This window comes from Mycteria americana, chromosome 1 (assembly GCF_035582795.1).
Source record: "Mycteria americana isolate JAX WOST 10 ecotype Jacksonville Zoo and Gardens chromosome 1, USCA_MyAme_1.0, whole genome shotgun sequence".
NCBI classification, from domain to species: Eukaryota; Metazoa; Chordata; class Aves; order Ciconiiformes; family Ciconiidae; genus Mycteria; species Mycteria americana.
Window position 1 is genome coordinate 14,425,013 of NC_134365.1, and position 18,404 is coordinate 14,443,416.

The window sequence follows — 18,404 nt, forward strand, 5'->3', positions numbered from 1 at the left end:
CACGTCCATCTCCAAAAGACAGAACTCCAATTTTAACACTGAGAAAGCCACTTCTTTCTTCCAGATAGCAAGTTGCTTCCTGCATCCATCGACCTTTCTCCTCTGTTTCAGAGGCTTCTTTTTCCAGACAGCATCTTAAGGATGCACAATTCACTTTCAACAACAATTTCAAAAAGTTATTCTTTTGATGGATGTGCCACTTACTGCTATTCTCAGTCCTGCGCCTACTAAAACAGGAGTCAGGAGATGTACACAATCTTAAAACTAGCCAGAAGGTTTGTAAACATCTATTCGTCTGTCTGATTCAGTTCCATAAACATCTTAACATGTTTAGGAGATACGCTGTTAATTCCTTTGCCCCGTGTTGGCTGCTTCTAGAAATATGGGGCAAGAAACGTAACTCCAAATTATGAGCAAAATGACAGGACTGCTATACCGTTAAGCAGAGATGCTGGCTAGCACTACATTTGATGACAGAACGTGAGTGCAACAGGAAACAGAGCCATAATTGTGAACAAGGGCCTTGGGCTCAAGTCCAGCAAGTCACTTAAGCATGTGTTTGCCTTCAACCAAGGGAGCTAACCCAGAGGTGTTTAGTTTTTAGCTGTACATCAATACTTTCCTAGAAAAGGGTTACCACACAGAAATAAAACAAATTGCTACCTAAACACTCAGACAAAGCTAACCAAGATCGGTCCAACGTTCTGATTCAGCAAATACAGTCTACCCAGCAGCAGAATACTAATATTGCTACCTAAGCCTTAGTCTGATGAAGGTGCTGGAATTTTCCACTCGGGCCTCTCTGTTCTCTATCTCCTAGGACAGACGACACAGCCTAGCATCTCTTCAGTTCTCATTATTTCGTAAGCAACATTTTCCCTACATAGTCAGTCACAAAAGGGTATTTTTACTGAAATTATAATTTTTATTTATACCACATTCAAGATTTACTTCAGCTTTATCACATGAAATAAGATATCTAAAACTTGTTTGTAAGAACAGTATCATATCAAGGGTAGTATCAGAGCTTGTTACCTTTGTACTCTTGAAATACATCTGAAGATTCTTTTACATCTTTCCATAGTATCAATTCACCAAGAAGCCTCAATGACATTTTGTGAACTGTTTTCTCGCGTTATTGTTTAGCAAATTGTAACTCTCAGCATTACAATTTTTTCCCCCTACCTGCAGATTTTCACAGAATTGTATAGGTTGGAAAAGACCTCCAAGATCATCGAGTCCAACTGTAAACCTAACACTACCAAGACCACCACTATACCATGTCCCTAAGCACCTCATCCAACCGTCCTTTAAATACCTCCAGGGATGGCGACTCAACCACTTCCCTGGGCAGCCTGTTCCAATGCTTGATAACCCTTTCAGTGAAGAAAAATTTCCTAATATCCAATCTAAACCTCCCCTGGCGCAACTTGAGGCCATTTCCTCTCGTCCTATCACTTGTTACCTGGGAGAAGAGACCGACCCCCACCTCTCTACAACCTCCTTTCAGGTAGTTGTAGAGAGCGATAAGGTCTCCCCTCAGCCTCCTTTTCTCCAGGCTAAACAATCCCAGCAATTTTGATCTGGTCAACATTAGAATAGGATTGTTCTACCAGCAATTCCCATCTGAGCAGCCTGCTGGCTTTTTTCTCACCTCCATATTATCACATGTATCTTATTTCATATTTACAGCAATGCCGTCCATACCGAGATGTACGTTTGGCCACTAAAATTTAGCATTTTTTTTCCACGTCAATGTCTACCTACCCACAAATACCACTTCCTACTTCACATCTTGCTCTGTCACAGACAGTGAGCTACCCATGAATCCTAGTGTATTAACTTCTGCCCAGTGAAACTGAAACTTCAACCACCCTACTGTCTGCTGGAAGAGCAACACAGCAGGGCACAAGCAATCCAGGAGCCTTCTGAGGTGCAGTGATGATAGCTTCCTGCCAACAGGTGATGGAAGAGCTGACAAGGAGACATCCTCTGCTGGACCTGATGCTTATGAACAAGGAAAAACTGGTCAGGTATATGAAGCCTGGGGGCAGCCTTGGCTGCAGTGACCATGAGATGGTGGAGTTCAGGATCCTGAGAGAAACAAGACATATAGCAGGCTTACAACCCCAGACTTCAGGAGAGCAGACTTTGGCCTGTTCAGAGACCTGCTTAGAAGAATCCCATGCGACATGGTCCTGAAGAGAAGAAGGGTTCAGGAAAGCTGGCAGATTTTCAAGGATTACCTCCTCCAGACTCAAGGATGGTCCACCCCAAGTAACAGGAATTCAGGCAAGAGTGGTAGGAGGCCTGTGTAGATGAACAAGGAGCTCCTGACAAAACTCATATATGAAAAAGAAGCATATGAGAGGCGGCAGCAAGGACAGATGACGCAGGAAGAATATAGAGACACTTCAAGCATGCAGGGACAGGGTTAGGAAAGCCAAAGCCCACCTGGAGCTGAATCTGGAGAAGGACATGAATGGCAACAAGAGGGCTTCTACAGGTATATCAGCAGCAAAAGCAAGACTATAGAAAATGTGAGCCCTCTACTGAAAGCAGTGATTGAAAAGGTGACAAAGGACATGGTGAAAGATGAGCTTTGCCTCAGTCTTTAATGGTAAGATCAGCCTTCAGTAATTCCAGCCCCCGAGACCAGTGGGTAAGTCTGGAGAAAGGAAAACGTAAATCAATGGAAAAGGATCAGGTAAGGAAACATTTAAATAGATTGGATATACACAAGTCCACGGGACCTGACAGGACACGCCCATGAGGACTGAGGAAGCTGGCCAGTGTCATTGCAAGGACACTCTCAATTATCTTTGAAAGGTCATGACAACTGGGGAGGTTCCTAAGGGCTGGAAGGAAGCCAATGTCACTCCCACTTTCAAGACAGGTAAGAAGAAGGTCCTAGGGAACTACAGGCTGGTCAGCCACACCTTGATCTCTGGGAAGGTGATGGAATGAGTAACCCTGGAAATAATTTTCAAACATGTTAAGGACAAGAAGGTGATTGAGAGTAGTCAGCACAGATTTATGAAGGAAAAAAATCATGCCTCATTGACTTAATAGGCTTTTATGATAAGATGACTAGTTTGGTGGAAAAGGGAACATCAGTGATACTCTTTATCTTGTATTTTTCAAGGCTTTGTCTCCCATAGCATCCTCAAAGACAAGCTGATGACGTATGGGTTAGCTAAACAGACAGTGAGGTAGGTGGACAGAAAACTAGCTGAACTGCCAGGCTCAATGGGTTGTGATTAGCAGCATTAAGTCCAGCTGGAGGTCAGTCACTACTGGAGTACCCCAGATGTTGATACCTTGGGCCAATATCATTTAATATATTCATTAATGACCCCGATGATAGGACAGAGTGCACCTTCAGCAAGCTTGCAGATGATACAAAACTGAAGAGAGTGGTTGATGCACCAGATGGCTATGCTGTCATTCAGAAATACCTTGACAGGCTGGAGATATGAGCAGACAGGAAGCTCATGAAGTTCAACACAGGGAAACACAAAGTCCTGCACCTGGGAGAAACAGCCCCATGCAACAGTAAACGCTGGGGATTCAGTCATCTGGAAAGTGGCTGTGCAGAAAAAGACCTGTGGGTCCTGGTGGACAAAAAATTTGAACATAAGCCAGCAATGTGTCCTTCTGGCAAAGAAGGCCAGCAGCATCCCAAGCTGCGTTAGGCAGAGCATAGCCAGCAGGCTGGGGGAGGCGATTCTTCCCCGCTCCTCAGCACTGGCGAGGCACATGTGGAGTGCTGGGTGCAGTTCTGGGCTCCCCAGTGCAAGAAAGACACGGGCATCCTGGAGAGGATCTAGCAAAGGGCCACAAAGGCGATTAAGAAATTGGAGCACCTGACATATGAGGAGTGGCTGAGAAAGCTGGGATTGTTCAGCCTGGAGAGGGGAGGAAGGAGGAGGGAAATCGTATCAATGGATATAAATACCTGATGCAGCAGAGAGTAAATAGGCAATGGGCACAAACTGAAATACAAGAAACTCTGTTTAAACATAAGGACAAAAAATTCCTGTAAGCATGATCAAACACTGGAACAGGTTGCCCACAGAGGTTGTGGAGTTTCCATCCTTGGAGATATCCGTAACCTGACTGGACATGGTTTGGAGCAACCTCATCTAGGTGACCCTGCTTGAGCAGGGGGGGTTGTACTCCAGAGGTCCCTTCAAGCCTCAACCATTCTGGGATTCCTTTATGGTCCCTTCCATCATTATTCACATAGACTGTATCTTTTCCGGTAATTAATTGGTGTGTTCTGGCAACATCAGCCTCATTTACCAATTAAGAAGCAATTTTAATCAGTCTTAAACAGAAAACCCACTCAAACAAATCAGAACAAACAAAAACTACAGCTGCATGCAAAAGGCACAAACCAAATCAGTTCAGAGGCTTGGTTTTGGCCAAACTGTTCCAATAAAATGAGAATATAATATCAAAACATTTCTATGCAAGGTTTTAAAAACATGCACCCCTTCTTCCTGTTCCAAAAGACACTGCAAGACAAAACAGCGCCCCGCTAACCCCAAACAATTCAGGTCCTGATTGGGATACGTACTTTCCACATTCAAATTTGTTAAGCTTCAAGTAGATTGGTTAATATTTGGAAGAGCCACACAAGTTTCTAATGTAAATCTAGACATGGAGAGGTCTTAAGATCTCCAGTTCCTTTCTCATTTCTGTACACATGCCCAGACTCTTCCAGCTACTATGAGGATGTACAGAACAACAGAAGTTCAGTCTTGCCTCTGTTTGTCATGGTATGTCATGAAATAAATGATAAAGATGTATTTGACTAACTGAACAGGGCTCAACTCTACATCAGTTATCCGGATGATGGCAAGTGTTAGTCTGAAATACTACCAGAGGTCACAACCTAAGGTTCACCATCACTCAGTCTGAAGGTTTTTAAACTGTAGATTGAGCATTTCTGATTCTGTTTGAACAAGGAAGTTATACTGCACTGAATCATGAGAACCATCTAACACAAAAGTAAACCTGAGGGAGGATACGACAGGATCTTGTGTTTAGCTATGGTTCACAGCAGATACCTGAACATAGAGAACAAATCACATACCATTAAAAGAGATCCTAAATATACCCCAAAACTATAGTTGGATGCATCATTTTCTGTATTCCACGTCATAGAATCATAGAATGTTTTGGGTTGGAAAGGACCTTAAAGATCATCTAGTTCCAACACCCCTGCCATGGGCAGGGACACCTTCCACTAGACCAGATTGCTCAAAGCTCCATCCAACCTGGCCTTGAACACTTCCAGGGATGGGGCATCCACAACTTCTCTGGGCAACCTGTTCCAGTGCCTCACCACCTCATAGGGAAGAATTTCTTCCTTTAATCTAAATCTACCCTCTTTCAGTTTAAAGCCATTAGCCCTTGTCCTATCACTACACGCCCTTGTAAAATGTCCCCCTCCAGCTTTCTTGTAGGCCCCCTTCAAGTACTGGAAGGCTGATATAAGGTTTTCCCGGTGCCTTCTGTTCTCCAGGCTGAACAACCCCTACTCTCTCAGCCTTTCTTCACAGGAGAAGTGCTCCAGCCCTGTAACCATTTTTGTGGCCCTCCTCTGGACCTGCTCCAACAGGTCCATGTCTTTCCTGTGCTGAGGACTCCAGAGCTGGATGCTGTACCCCTGGTGGGGTCTCACCAGAGAGGAGTAGGGGGGATCACCTCCCGAGGAGAATCACCTCCCTCGACCTGCTGGCCATGCTTCTTTTGATGCAGCCCAGGATACAGTTGGCTTTCTGGGCTGCAAGTGCACATTGCCAGGTCATGTTGAGCTTCTCATCAACCAACATGTCCAAATCCTTCTCCTCAGGGCTGCTCTCAATCCGTTCTCTGCCCAGCCTGTAGTTGTGCTTGGGATTGCCCCGACCCATGTGCAGGACCTTGCACTTGGCCTTGTTGAACTTCATGAGGTGACATGTAATGTCACCACCTTCATCTTAACAGCCCTGCATAACCATATTCTCTGATGATCATTTTGAATACTAAGCTGTAGATAATACAATAAAGATGAAAGTCTTTAATACCATCCATCTCTTTTGCAAAAGCACACACAGAACAAGGATTAAGATGCTTGTGTTTACAACAGATGATATGCATTGCCCATAGAGTAGCAAAATAGCAGCATTTCGTGACCAATTGAAGTGTCTCTCCAAGTGTTTGCTGAATAGCAATATGACAAACTGCCAACAGAGATATCCAAGGCTTGGAAATTCAGCCTTGCCCTTCACTCCCAGCATGCTCAAGGAAGAGCAAAAGCAGGTACTGTCATTTTCATGAAGACAAAGCTTACCGCTATGATTTCTGAAAAATCCCAGACCTTTAGCCAAAGGAAGAAAAAGGCAATCTCTGGGCATCTGAATCTTAATTAATAGTGGAATACTGCTCTTGGACAACCTTTGAACTTCATTGCAAGAATAAAATTAAAAAGCTATAAGATAATAAATAAATACCTATAACTGCCATTAATCTTATCAGCCAGACAATAATTGAGCTGAAGTAGTTAAAAGCTGTATGCAAAAGACTTAAGAGTTGGCGATTCTTTATCTGACTGATAAAGGCCTGTCTTATGTCTTTACTGCTATTATCAAATTGAAGGTGTTAAAGAAAAAAAAAAGTGAAGTAAACATCAATTTATAACACTACCACTAATAATTAAGTACTTTCTCTTCCCAATCTTAGATGATAAAAGAGGGCTGCCATTCTTTATCTGACTGATAAAGGCCTGTCTTATGTCTTTACTGCTATTATCAAATTGAAGGCGTTAAAAAAAAAAGTGAAGTAAACATCAATTTATAACACTACTACTAATCATTAAGTACTTTCTCTTCCCAATCTTAGACAATAAAGGAGGGCTGTCAAGCCATCTACACTGATTCTTGTAGAGGACAATAATTTTTGATCCAGTCCATATGAATTAGAATGCTGCCATAAAATGTATAAGGATCATGATTTGGCTGCTGTTCCTTAGATTCAAAATATGACTATGGGGGGAAAAAAACCCCAGAAGCTGGAGACATGAAAAATAGAGTACTGTGTGACTATTGCAGCTTTAATAGGCTTATAATTACAAAATGGGGCACTTTTTGCTCTTAAACTTGTGTATCTAACCTGAATGCATCTGAACTACCTAATGCAACAGGGGGAGTCAGTAGTAGATCCATTGACTTGCCTGTTTTAAAACAGCAGAAAACCTTTCTTCTGGTAGCTAACCACAGAGTTGCTTTAAATAGTAGAAAAGCACGGGTAGACAGTACTAGTACAGCTTTATAGTAGAAAAACGCACCTGTGCTGGGGAATTCCAAGTTTGATCATGAACTGCAAAGCCTATGAAGTATTTTGTATCTTTAAGCTTACAAATACAGGTGACTGCCATCAACCAAAGGGCTGGTGGAAATACTGCCACTCTATGTAAAATGTGTTCTTCCAAATGTACACTGAAAAGCAGAGTTATTGCAAGGTCTGTTCCTACCCTCTGAAGAGGCTGGACACAAAAACTGAGGCAATTTTAGGAACCGCATGTTCTCTCATTTATTTCTTTCCTCTCTGGCCTCATTCCCCAGTGCCCTATGCCCTCCCACTTATCACCTTGAGTGATACGTATAAAATTAGAGAAAGCCGGAACAGAAGTTTTTTTAAAACAAGCACAAAGCTGTAAAAATGGGTGGGGTCATAAGGAATGCATTCCCCTAGTTTTCTTGGACTGTGCTTATCATCCTCATTTCTCCTCCACTACTTCCACTAAATCCACTAATGAATAGATTGTTTAGACTTGTAGCCTTCATGTAAAGCTTCACAAATTTAGAAATAACTTGTGAAGCAAACAGAATTTTCCTTGTGTAGGTCCTAAGCTAAGAAATGCACTCCAGGAGTGAACCTTTGGGAAAAAAATAAAAAACAAAACATAAAAATCAGGACCTTGAATTCCTATGCAGCTTTTAGACAGGCAAAATTTCCACTCTACTCCACATAGAAAGGTAAGATGGCTACATAAACCATGTTGGATTGTGTGATAAAAGCTCCTCCGCACACCCACAGAGTTACTCAGAGGGACAATGGCAGGACAGAGAGCCTGGATAATACCCTGCTGGGCTATGCCCAGGTCCATCACAGGAGCCATCAGCTCATCAAAGGCTCATCTCCACCAGTCCAGAGCAGCACAGGAGGGTCAGCTCTGGGTGTGAAAGCACCTGTGTATCTCTAAGAGTAAGAGCACAGGGGGGGCAGCTACTGAGACCTGGGAAGTCCTGGCCACCCACGTGGCCAGCGTGTGTGTGCTTGTGATGGTCTGTACCAGCAACTGGCGTGGGGCTACGGCCTTGAGGGCTCATACACCCAGCTGCCAGCAACTGGGGAGACTGAGATGCAGGAGACTGAGTGTCTGAGTCCAGTTGCTGGAGGGATTCACCTGGTACATACATAACGTGTATGTGTGTATATCTCTATATATGTATATATATTCTCACTATTGGACCTCCATCCTGCTTAGCCAGAGACGGAAGGAGGATGAGGCTGTCAGTGTTCCCTGTCTAATCTGTGTGATTTGCCAGGTATATATGTAAATATGTTGTGTATATGTGTTCTGTGTGTGTGTGCCTGCTGGGAATACATCTTCAGTCTTGATACTGGTTGGGTATCATATGATACTGGGGATATGGATCAGCAGCAGCCGCCTTGCCTTCCTCAGGCTGTTGGATTCAGTATGATATATTTTCCTCTAATAAACTGATCTTATCCACTGAAAAGAGCATAATAACAACATGTGAGGCACAAAGATCCTTGTCTCAGAAAATGGTAACAAATTAGACCTATATAAAAAAAAGATTATGTAAATTGATAAGGGGTATTTGATATTTCATGTTCTGTGCCAAAAAATACTGTAGCCTCTAAAGATTTACTCCATGGACTAATGAATTCATTAGTATCTTAATGGTATCTCTTATCAACCAGCAATCTTATGTTTGTTTTCAACAAGACAATGTTTTGGGAACCTGTTATGATGACTGAGCTGTTTAATCAATTCCACATAAGACAAATACCTGGAGCACTTTGAGCAGCAGAACACTGGTCTCCTTCCCTCTCAGATATAGATAAGAGATGGCTTCTGTTTCCAGTGCAAACACATTGGTGACCATGAAAACCCATGGGAATATGATCATTCTTATTCCTTCTTTTTGTGACTTTAGTGACCTTGGGTCTGAATCTGCCATCCTCACCCCTTTTGAAATCCAAAAGCAGTAGCTAGTGATAGTGGAATCAGATAAGTTAATCAGAATGGTACCATGGCCGATAACCCCTTTGTCATGCTTAAGCCAACTGATAAGGACGTACACCCCCTCAGAGACAGGTAATCATTAGCTACCTTCATTTTTCCACAGGCAATCCACTGCCAAAAACTTTGTTGGAGCAGTCTTCATCGTAAAGCTCCAGTTGATGATCAGAGGAGAGAACATAAATCAAGATCATGCATACACACCAAGCTAACTCAGAATAATTTCTACAGTTCATGTGACCTCAGTGCACCAATGACCTCCAGCAGCTGGTTCCTCTTTTCTGGCAAAGTGGAACAAGCAGACATCAAACAAGTGTCTGTGCCGAAAGGAGAAGTTACATGATACACTGCTTCAGCAGAGAAGCCACCAAAAGAGCCCTCCTCCTCTGTACCTGCTTCATGAACCTTGTTTACACACATCACTAACCTCTCAAGTGTTGCATCAAGCTAAAAATAAACAAAACAAAAAAAAAAGCAGAAGGTTGTTATTTATAACCAGAATAATTTCAGTCATCATGTTTAAAGTGCAAACCTCTCAAGTCACAGGGGAAGACGAAGGATAGTAAAACACAGTGTGGTCACATGAAGAAATGACTGGGGTGGAGGGAGGGAAGAAGAGAGGGTTTAGGATGGGATTATAAATTTGTATTCCAGTTTCACTGCTGAAAACAAGGCATGAAGTAACTATCTTACTCAATTAATATGAGGTTTGGAAATGTCTCCAAGGATCCTCTACGAGGCTCTCTTCCTAACAGTTTCTGAAATGATTTGCCCCTCTGCAGAACAGGCTACAGCCATTGCCATGCCTGAAGAAATTCCTGAAGAACTGTTGCTTCTGACAAAGCCAAGAAAGAACTTCAGCATAGGGCAGACCCTCTCTGGGAAAGCAGTAACAATAACTATTTATCTAAGCTGCAACTCTCTTCCTGCTAGTTTTGAGAAAGAAGTTGAACTTCCCTATCCATGTTAGGATCTGCATTTGGAAGAAACATTTCATTCTTGGCAGCTACTTTATAACACATATTTTCTGTGTATATCTTTTGTGCACCAAGTATCAAACCAAAACCTGCATGAGCAGTGAGTAGGATGCGACTTGTGACAGATCCTGTCCCTGTTTACGCAACTGCCGCTTGGTTAAGATTATATTATCCAAGTGATAGCATTTTCCTGTCTCCTATGTACTTAAGGCTGTTGCTTCATTTTCTGAAGGTGATTGCCAGCCAGTGGGAATGACCTTCCTCAACATCTTGATGCTAAGGTTACACATAAAGCCCATGAGTGTGCAGCAAACATAGGCCAATGCTGCTTTTCCCTGAAATATTTAAAATTCATAGTAAGCAAAATTAACATGTACAGAAGTTCCTCTGATACGTATTTCACAACAACCCCCTGCTTTATTTGCAGACTCACCTTATGGCTTTGCATTTCTTCTGTGGCTGATGACAGAGCTCACATTTTAATGTGAGACAGCCTTGGGCCTGTTCTTAACTGCACAAGTAAAAAGACTAACCTTTATACAGCTAAAGAAATGACTCCACAATCCCAAACAGAGCAATCAAATAAGATGGACAGTATACAGAAATTGCTTTGGACCAACACTAGTTACTGGCTGGCACTGAACATATGCATATGTTGAAGGTTCTATGCCACAGAGTACCAGAATGATAAAACAACCTACCAGGCTCGTGTCCTTGCAGTTATACTTTAATTTTACTAGGCTATTGAAGCACAGGACTTTCAGATGTGTTGTTCAGGTCTTCATAAATCAGTGGCATTTATTAGGTAGAACTGAAGATATGTATATTCTGTGAAGAGCTCTAAGAGACTAGTGGTGTTCATCATCCAAGCATGCAGTAAAGCTAAGAATCCACCTACCAAAACATCATCTATACCAGATCTGTAAAGATGTCAGCCACAGAGTTTAGTTCAAACAGGTCTATAGGGGCACAGAGTTCTCCAACTGACTCTTCAAGTGCGTTTGGCAGAACAGCCCAGCATGAATGGATTCCTGCAACAGCTAACAGTAAAACAAGGTGTCATAACGAAGGAACTGAAAGAGCAACAAGGGTGTCTGGGCTGAGGATCATCAAATGAAATTAAGAAAGGTTCATTAAGTAATTTTCTGGTGACTTCTTCTTGCAGGAACCTTCCTTCCACAGAAACACAAATGCAAAAGAAACAAATGCCACCAGAAAGTAGGGGAAAAGAAAATCAGACTCACTACATCTGTAGCAAGTTAAAGACTCAGGTCATCTGTTCAGCTATATGGACACAAATACAGCACCATCCATAGCATTGCAATGCCATAGTGAAAAAAGATCATAAGCATCAATTTTAAACATGAAACTGGCAAAGAAATAAAAACAGAAACACATAATACAGAACTGAAAACAAGAAAACAAGAAGTATGGTGCAAAATTCCAATTTGGAACATTGAAATGGACCAGAGACAGAAGATAAAGAAACAGTAAACCTGAAAGAAATAGGGAGAGCTTAGAAAACAGTGTTATGTCAAAGCTGTGTAGCTGTAGCTATGGCACTATCCTAGTAAAGCAGGAGATGCAGGCTTAAATCCCAACATGCTGAAGTGGTAACTGAACTCAGGTCTAGCTTTTTCTGGGAAAGGACTTTAACCATGTTATGCCATAAAGTTATTACAGCAGCAGCAAAACATCAGTATTTAGAGAAGATACTACAGATGCCTGTATCCATGAAAGAGCTGTGGTTTTGTTCCTGCAATGACTCTTCAGACATGCCTCTTCAGACATGCCTGAGATTAGCGGAGCTCTGTGAGAACAGGAACAGGCAGTTCCCTGTGGGCACCTCTGAGTAGCAATCCAAGTTTTCTCCTGGATGGTATATAGAGTTTTGAATTCTGCTCCATGAAAACCAGGTGCCCAAAACTGAAATTTTGTAATGCCTAATCAGCTCAATCCTTAATTTGATCTGGCCCTACTAGACTGAACTCTAACAAGGATGTTTCAAATGAAAGAGACTGCAATCTTTGATTTGGATTGGAAAATTCTGTCCATGCTTGAGTTATGAGAGGTTTTCTGATGAGTTCTCAAAAGTCTCAGACATGCTTCAGAACCTGATTTCCATAAAATAAATGAAAATAAACAATTTGACCTTAGCTCTAGCCCAGTCTAGGTGTCAGAATCTCAGGTTTTCAATTAATAGATTAAAATCTATTAATTAGCTAAAAAAAAAACCCAACCCAAAACACCCACAAGAACGCAAAAAAAATTGGACATACAAAATGGTAGGCAACAGTCAAAGTAGATCAGCAAAACTTGATCCACTGCCTGTGCAAAACTGGTAAGAATTCTACAGTGAAAGCTGGAGAAAGAGAGACTCCACCCAGGCAGTGAAAATACAGATTCATTTTCAAAAAACTCCCAAGAAGGCAATCACACTATTGTTTGTTACATGGAAGGTCTTCCCAGCTTGCTACTGCACAAAACAAAAGAAACAGTTAATGCAACTTTGAGAATAGTAGTCCAAGTTCCCCCATAGGCCAGTTATTCATATATGTACTCTTATTAATAAAAATCTAAATCTTATCAACGCAAAACCCTTCAGCTTCCTGCACAAACTTACAGCCATACCTTCATACGCATGGAAATACTGGACATCACCTGTTTGCAGCTTTCTCAATACCTGGGCACATGGAAAATAACTACAAGACCTGGACTTCGCTGCTGCTTATACTTCTGAAAAGCAAGAAGCTACAGATAACTACCTATAAAATAATAGCAATGGCAGGTCTTGTAGCCATATTAAGAAATACTATCAAGAAATACTATCTATCAGGACAACATTATGCTGGTTAACAGATATAGGGAAGGAAGCACATCAGGATAAGGAAGGTACTTAATTCATTAAACTTAACTGGGAAATCAATAGGCTAATTTGAGCTTGAGAATTTTAGCTTCAGCATGGTCTTCTTGTGCTAAAAGTTATAGATCTACCAAATGATCAGACAGAAAAATACGTGCTTCAGAAAACCAGTTCTTATGGAAAATTATATCAGCAATGAAATAGAAGAAAAAATAGCAGTCAGCAGTTCATCTTCATCAGATTCAGAAGGAAGTAAACGCTTGATCATGGGGAAATGCACGAGATGCCAAAAGACCCTTGTGTAAAGCTATTCAGAAAAAAGTGACTAGTATGAAGAAATGAGGGAACCCACGAAAGCTATTGAAACTTGAGTTGTGAATTAAAGCAACCCGTTTCAATGTTGGAGAGAAGATGGCATAATTAGTAGACACGAATAAAAGACTTTCTGGCTTTCTCCCTGTGTGCTAATGCTAGCATGGGAAGGATGGATGGCTGAAGTAACACAAGCTCTTCCTAGGAATTTTGCATACTCTGATTTAATCATCAAATTAACATCTAATGTACAGGCACAGATAAAGTGTCATTGTAATTTCATTATTCTTTGAGATCCACTGTCCTTCCATCATTCGGCTAAAGGTCTGACACTACCATGTAGGACAACAGTTTGAGAAACTGCCTTGATACATTTAAGAAGTTGCTAGGACAGTTACCATAATGTAAATGCTTCAGTCACTGTGCATTCAAACTGGGAACTAGGGGACAATGATATATTAAGCCTTAATAGCTGCCAATTAAATCAGACATAGTTTGGGCCTAATTATTTCTGGTTGCAGCCCAATCCTGTCAAGTTTACAACATTACTTGTAGCTGATACTACCACACGGACCTCTAGCTTGGTAACAACTAGCATAATCAAAGTTAAAGCTGAGCAAACCAGCATGGCTAGGACAGCCTGCGTAGGGGAGGGCTAATGCAGAGAAAACATAGAACAAAAAACCCCCACCAAAACGTAGAGTGGAGGCTTGCCTTCTACAGGAGAAAACTTCCTTAAGACACAAAAAAAGCAGGAGTCTCCAGCGTCATGAATTCCTTTGTAGCTCCCCAGCAGGGTTGACTTTAGCAGATGATCAGGCAAACCAAGAGGGGCAGAGGAGCTCAAAGGACTCTGTGCTTCTCCAGGCAACCCATGGCCTGCACAAAAGTCTTGGTCACATTTACAGAGGCTACAGCTACAGTCCAAATAAATAGTAATTTAAGACAATAATGGTCTGTCTGTACTATAATAATAGTCAAAGCAGATAAACACATGTTCAGTTCTTCTTTCTCAAGTTATTAGCAAAAGAACAACGGTATTGCAGCCACGTGCTAGATCTGTGCCTCAGTATTGCATGATTTTAGTGTCATGTTAAATAATAACCAACTTCCCATGTGGTTTTGGAATATTTAAGTTCTAGAAACATTGCATTCTTGGGGACAGACTACTATACCTATGATGAGCTGTGTCCTAAAGATATGATTTGAACCACAGTAATGGACTAGAAACTCCAAACAGAAGGCAATACTTGATGGCTGTTTAATACCCCAAGTCTTAAGATCTGATGGCTGAACCCAAGAGAGCACTTCAGTAAGCACTCAGCTCAGAAAACTGGGCTCAGTTTGTTGCAGAGGCTAAAGACTTCACCATTTCCTAGGCCCTTTTCCCCAGGATCATGCTCAGCCATCTTCACTTTTTTTTTTTTTATTGTAAGTATTTCAGCTTTTAAGCAAACTTACCCTACAGAGTTTGTATAGTACAATCAAAAAACCACATCAGCTCTGGACAGATTACTTAGTCAGAGGAAATACTGTTTAGTGATCAGAACCCAAGCCTGGAAGCAGCAGCAGGTATTTTTCTTATTGGACTTAGAGCCTTCACTGAAATGTGATTCTGGTTATAACTCAGTATTGCCCCAGCTCCCCCCACAAATATACCTTTAAGTGTTGTGAAGCTTTTAGCATGACACTGCTCAGTTTAAAGCCCTCAAGTCTATACAAGGGGGTATACACTATTTGAAATGAATATGTTTTATCAGCTACCAGCAGCAGCTTTGCATGGGTGAAACTCCATTCTCTCCCTATACCCTTTCCCTGTTTCATTTCAGAGATGTTTCACAGTACACTGAAAGACAATTAATAAAATACTTCAGTTCAGGAATACTGCTAAATGCAGAACTGGAACACCTATCGTGTCCTGAGAAGGCTTGGAATTACCATACACCAAGTATTTCAAAATGTGATTACTGCCACTTGAGGAAGGCCAAAATGAGAGTTGATCCCCACAGAGTTAATTCAGTGCAAGTCACCTACATGTGCTTGCTTCTGACACTGTACAGTTAATTACCTTAGTTTTTTCATTTCTACAGCAGCTAGAAAAGTAACATCTTATGAAAATTCTGTAATATAAATCAAGACACCTGTTAACCCAGAATATATTCTACTGCACATTTAGTAGAAGACATTTTAAAAGTCTGTCTGAAAATTTTAGTCTTCCTTTGTGAAAGCTTCGGCCAAAAAAATTCCAGTGGCCAGACCCTTGTTAAGACTGTCAGTCATCCCCATCCAAACCAATGCTGTGCAACCGTGTTACTGTGAGAGAGATAAAGAATTATGAATGTACATTCTGCCGAGTCATCAGCAGAAATAATGACGGTACTTTTATATTTTTGTTTCTTTTTCTTACTACTAGACTATCTCTAAACTCCTGCTGGCCATTTGGGTTATTCAAAATTTTGGAGTATCCTGAAAACAGCTTTCAACCATATTTCAGCGTTCAATTAAAAGTTTTGCAATAGCAGCATGGGCACCAGCACATCAAATTTAAGCCTACTTACATTTCTGGCTGGCTTTTCCTGGTTGCTTTCACTGATCCCTTCTAAGGGGTTCAAAGTGTTCCCACCGTTTGCAGACCAGAAGTTGAAAAATACTGACATAGGGAAAGCCACAATCTTATTCTTTGCCAGAAAATTGCAAGGGGGGGGGGGGGACGGGACGGGACGGGACGGGCAACAGTTCAATCAAGGTTTTGGAAAGGTTTTGAAGATCTTTGGGTTGAAGCTATTAACAAAGCAAAAAGCAGTTATTTCTTGTTATTACAAGACTTCTCAGACAGTCACTCTGACCTAAGCTGACAGCCTGGAGCTTAAAGTCAGAGGGTTGCAGTCACTAGACGAGGAAATGACTGATCTCTCAACCTTCTTCTGGTTTCCCCTTTCATTTTTCTTTTGCAAGTTAGCCCAGGGTTTTTGCGTGTATCTTACAGTTACTAGCAGCGTGGGTGCTGTCTGCTGCCCGCGCAACCTCTGAGCTTTAAGGAGCGCGTTAAGTAGAGGGGCGCAGACCAGCCCGGCTGCCTGGGCAAGGCGCCGAGGCGAGCACCGCGGTCACAAGCGCCTTTTAAACCGCTCCTGTCGCCCACGAAGCTCCGGCAGCTCCGCCGGGGCCCGGCAGGGAGAGCGCGGGGTGAGGAGCCAGGGGCCGGCGGGGAGAGGGGGCGAAGGGAGCAGGGAAGGCACGGTGAGAAGCGGGAGCGCCATGCGAGAACCCCCTTCCCCCCCCAGGCCAGCCCCCCGGCCCGGGATGACCGAGCTGGAGCCGCAGGCACCGGGAGAGCGCGACCCCGACCCGGCGCTCCTCACGGCGAGTCTCGCCCCCTCAGGAGGGACCCCTCAGGAGGGACCCCTCCGCGGCCGGCCCCGCACGCCGCGCTCACCTGCGCCAGACCCGCCGGCGCTCCGCTCACCTCCAGGCGCTGCCTCCTTCCAGCCCGGCGGCGACTCACCCGCGACGGCGGCCGCCTACCGCCTCCTCTCCGCGCCCAAGGTGAGCGCAAGGGGTGCGGGGCGGGCGGCGGCGGGCCGCCAGCCCCCGCCTCCTCCCCTGCCGGCCGAGGGCGAGCGCGGGCGCGGCTGGGACTCGTAGTCCCCCCCGCAGCCCCCGCTGGGGCCTACAAGTCCCAGAATGCCGCGGGGTGGTGTGCGCCCCTGCCCGCGGCGCCGTTGCGGCCGTTACCGGCGCGGTGGCTGCGGCTGCGCCCAGGGGCGGGGGGCCGCTGCGACCTGCTTGGGCCGGCCCCCTGGGTGTAGCCGAGGTGTCACCCCTAGCCCTCCCTTTCGCTTATATATACACACGAAATACATAATTATAAATATAGTTTATTTCTAATTTAAATATAAAAATATACCTGGGGAGCGTGGGGTGGGCACTGGCTAGCGGTGATGCAATATACAGGCCTTGGCCTGGTTGTTTTTGTTGTGCTCGTGTGTACTGTGCTAGAGTACAGAACCACAGAAGCGTATAGGTTGGACAAGATCTTTAAGATCATCAAGTCCAATCGTAAACCTAACGCTACCTAGACCACCGCTACACCATGTCCCTAAGCACCTCATCCAAACATCCTTTAAATACCTCCAGGGATGGCGACTCAACCACTTCCCTGGGCAGCCTGTTCCAGTGCTTGAAAACCCTTTCAGTGAAGAAATTTTGCCTAATATCCAGTCTAAACCTCCCCTGGCGCAACTTGAGGCCATTTCCTCTCATCCTATTGCTTGTCATTTGGGAGAAGAGACCGACCCCCACCTCTCTACAACCTCCTTTCAGGTAGTTGTAGAGAGCAATAAGGTCTGCCCTCAGCCTCCTTTTCTCCAGGCTAAACAACCCCAGTTCCCTCACAGTTCCCAGTACGCCATGGTGTTTGTTGAATAAACCCCAGTTGGGTTGTCCTGAAATTCCAGTGAAGGAGCATCAGGATTCATTGCCTAAAATTAATTTGAAAAAGCAGACACCAATGTTCTGTCCTTTAAGAAATGTGGTACATATGTCAGGCATCAGAGATGGATATGTGCCAGTCATGTAAATGAATGTAAAAATACACATTTCTGAAGGACTTCATGTTGACTGAACACTTCAAGAGACTTAGTTACAATTATTTTTCTTCTTCTATAATGAGGAGTGTATTTTTGCCACCTCTGCTGTCTGACAAACGCACTTGTCAGCCTGGGCCTCGGAGTGGTTGGTCTCACAAGTGACCAGATGTAGTTTCTTACTTATTTAGGCATGCAAAGGATACATAGGTATCAATTTCCTTGTGAATACACAAGGAATTAGTAGTGAAATATCTTCACAGATCTCATCTTTCAGTCCTTGATTTATAAACGTTTTCCAACATAACAATAGCTCTCTCTCTCTCGCCCAGGAGAAAATGTTT

The 18,404-nt window shown here is 43.2% G+C and overlaps 1 protein-coding gene across 3 annotated transcripts in view; it reads right to left on the reverse strand.

Moving 5' to 3' along the window:
• SLC26A5 (solute carrier family 26 member 5) overlaps nt 1–17,087 on the reverse strand; it is a 41,123-nt gene extending 24,036 nt beyond the window's left edge. Inside the window, exon 1 of one of the 3 annotated variants that reach the window (XM_075491480.1) lies at nt 16,941–17,087. The gene's annotated coding sequence lies outside the window, so the exon portion shown is untranslated. Of the gene's footprint in view, nt 1–16,032; nt 16,055–16,910 lie in introns of those variants that run through there. The other 2 variants (XM_075491487.1, XM_075491492.1) reach the window with 2 other exon arrangements.
• Nucleotides 17,088–18,404: the final 1,317 nt, after the last annotated feature.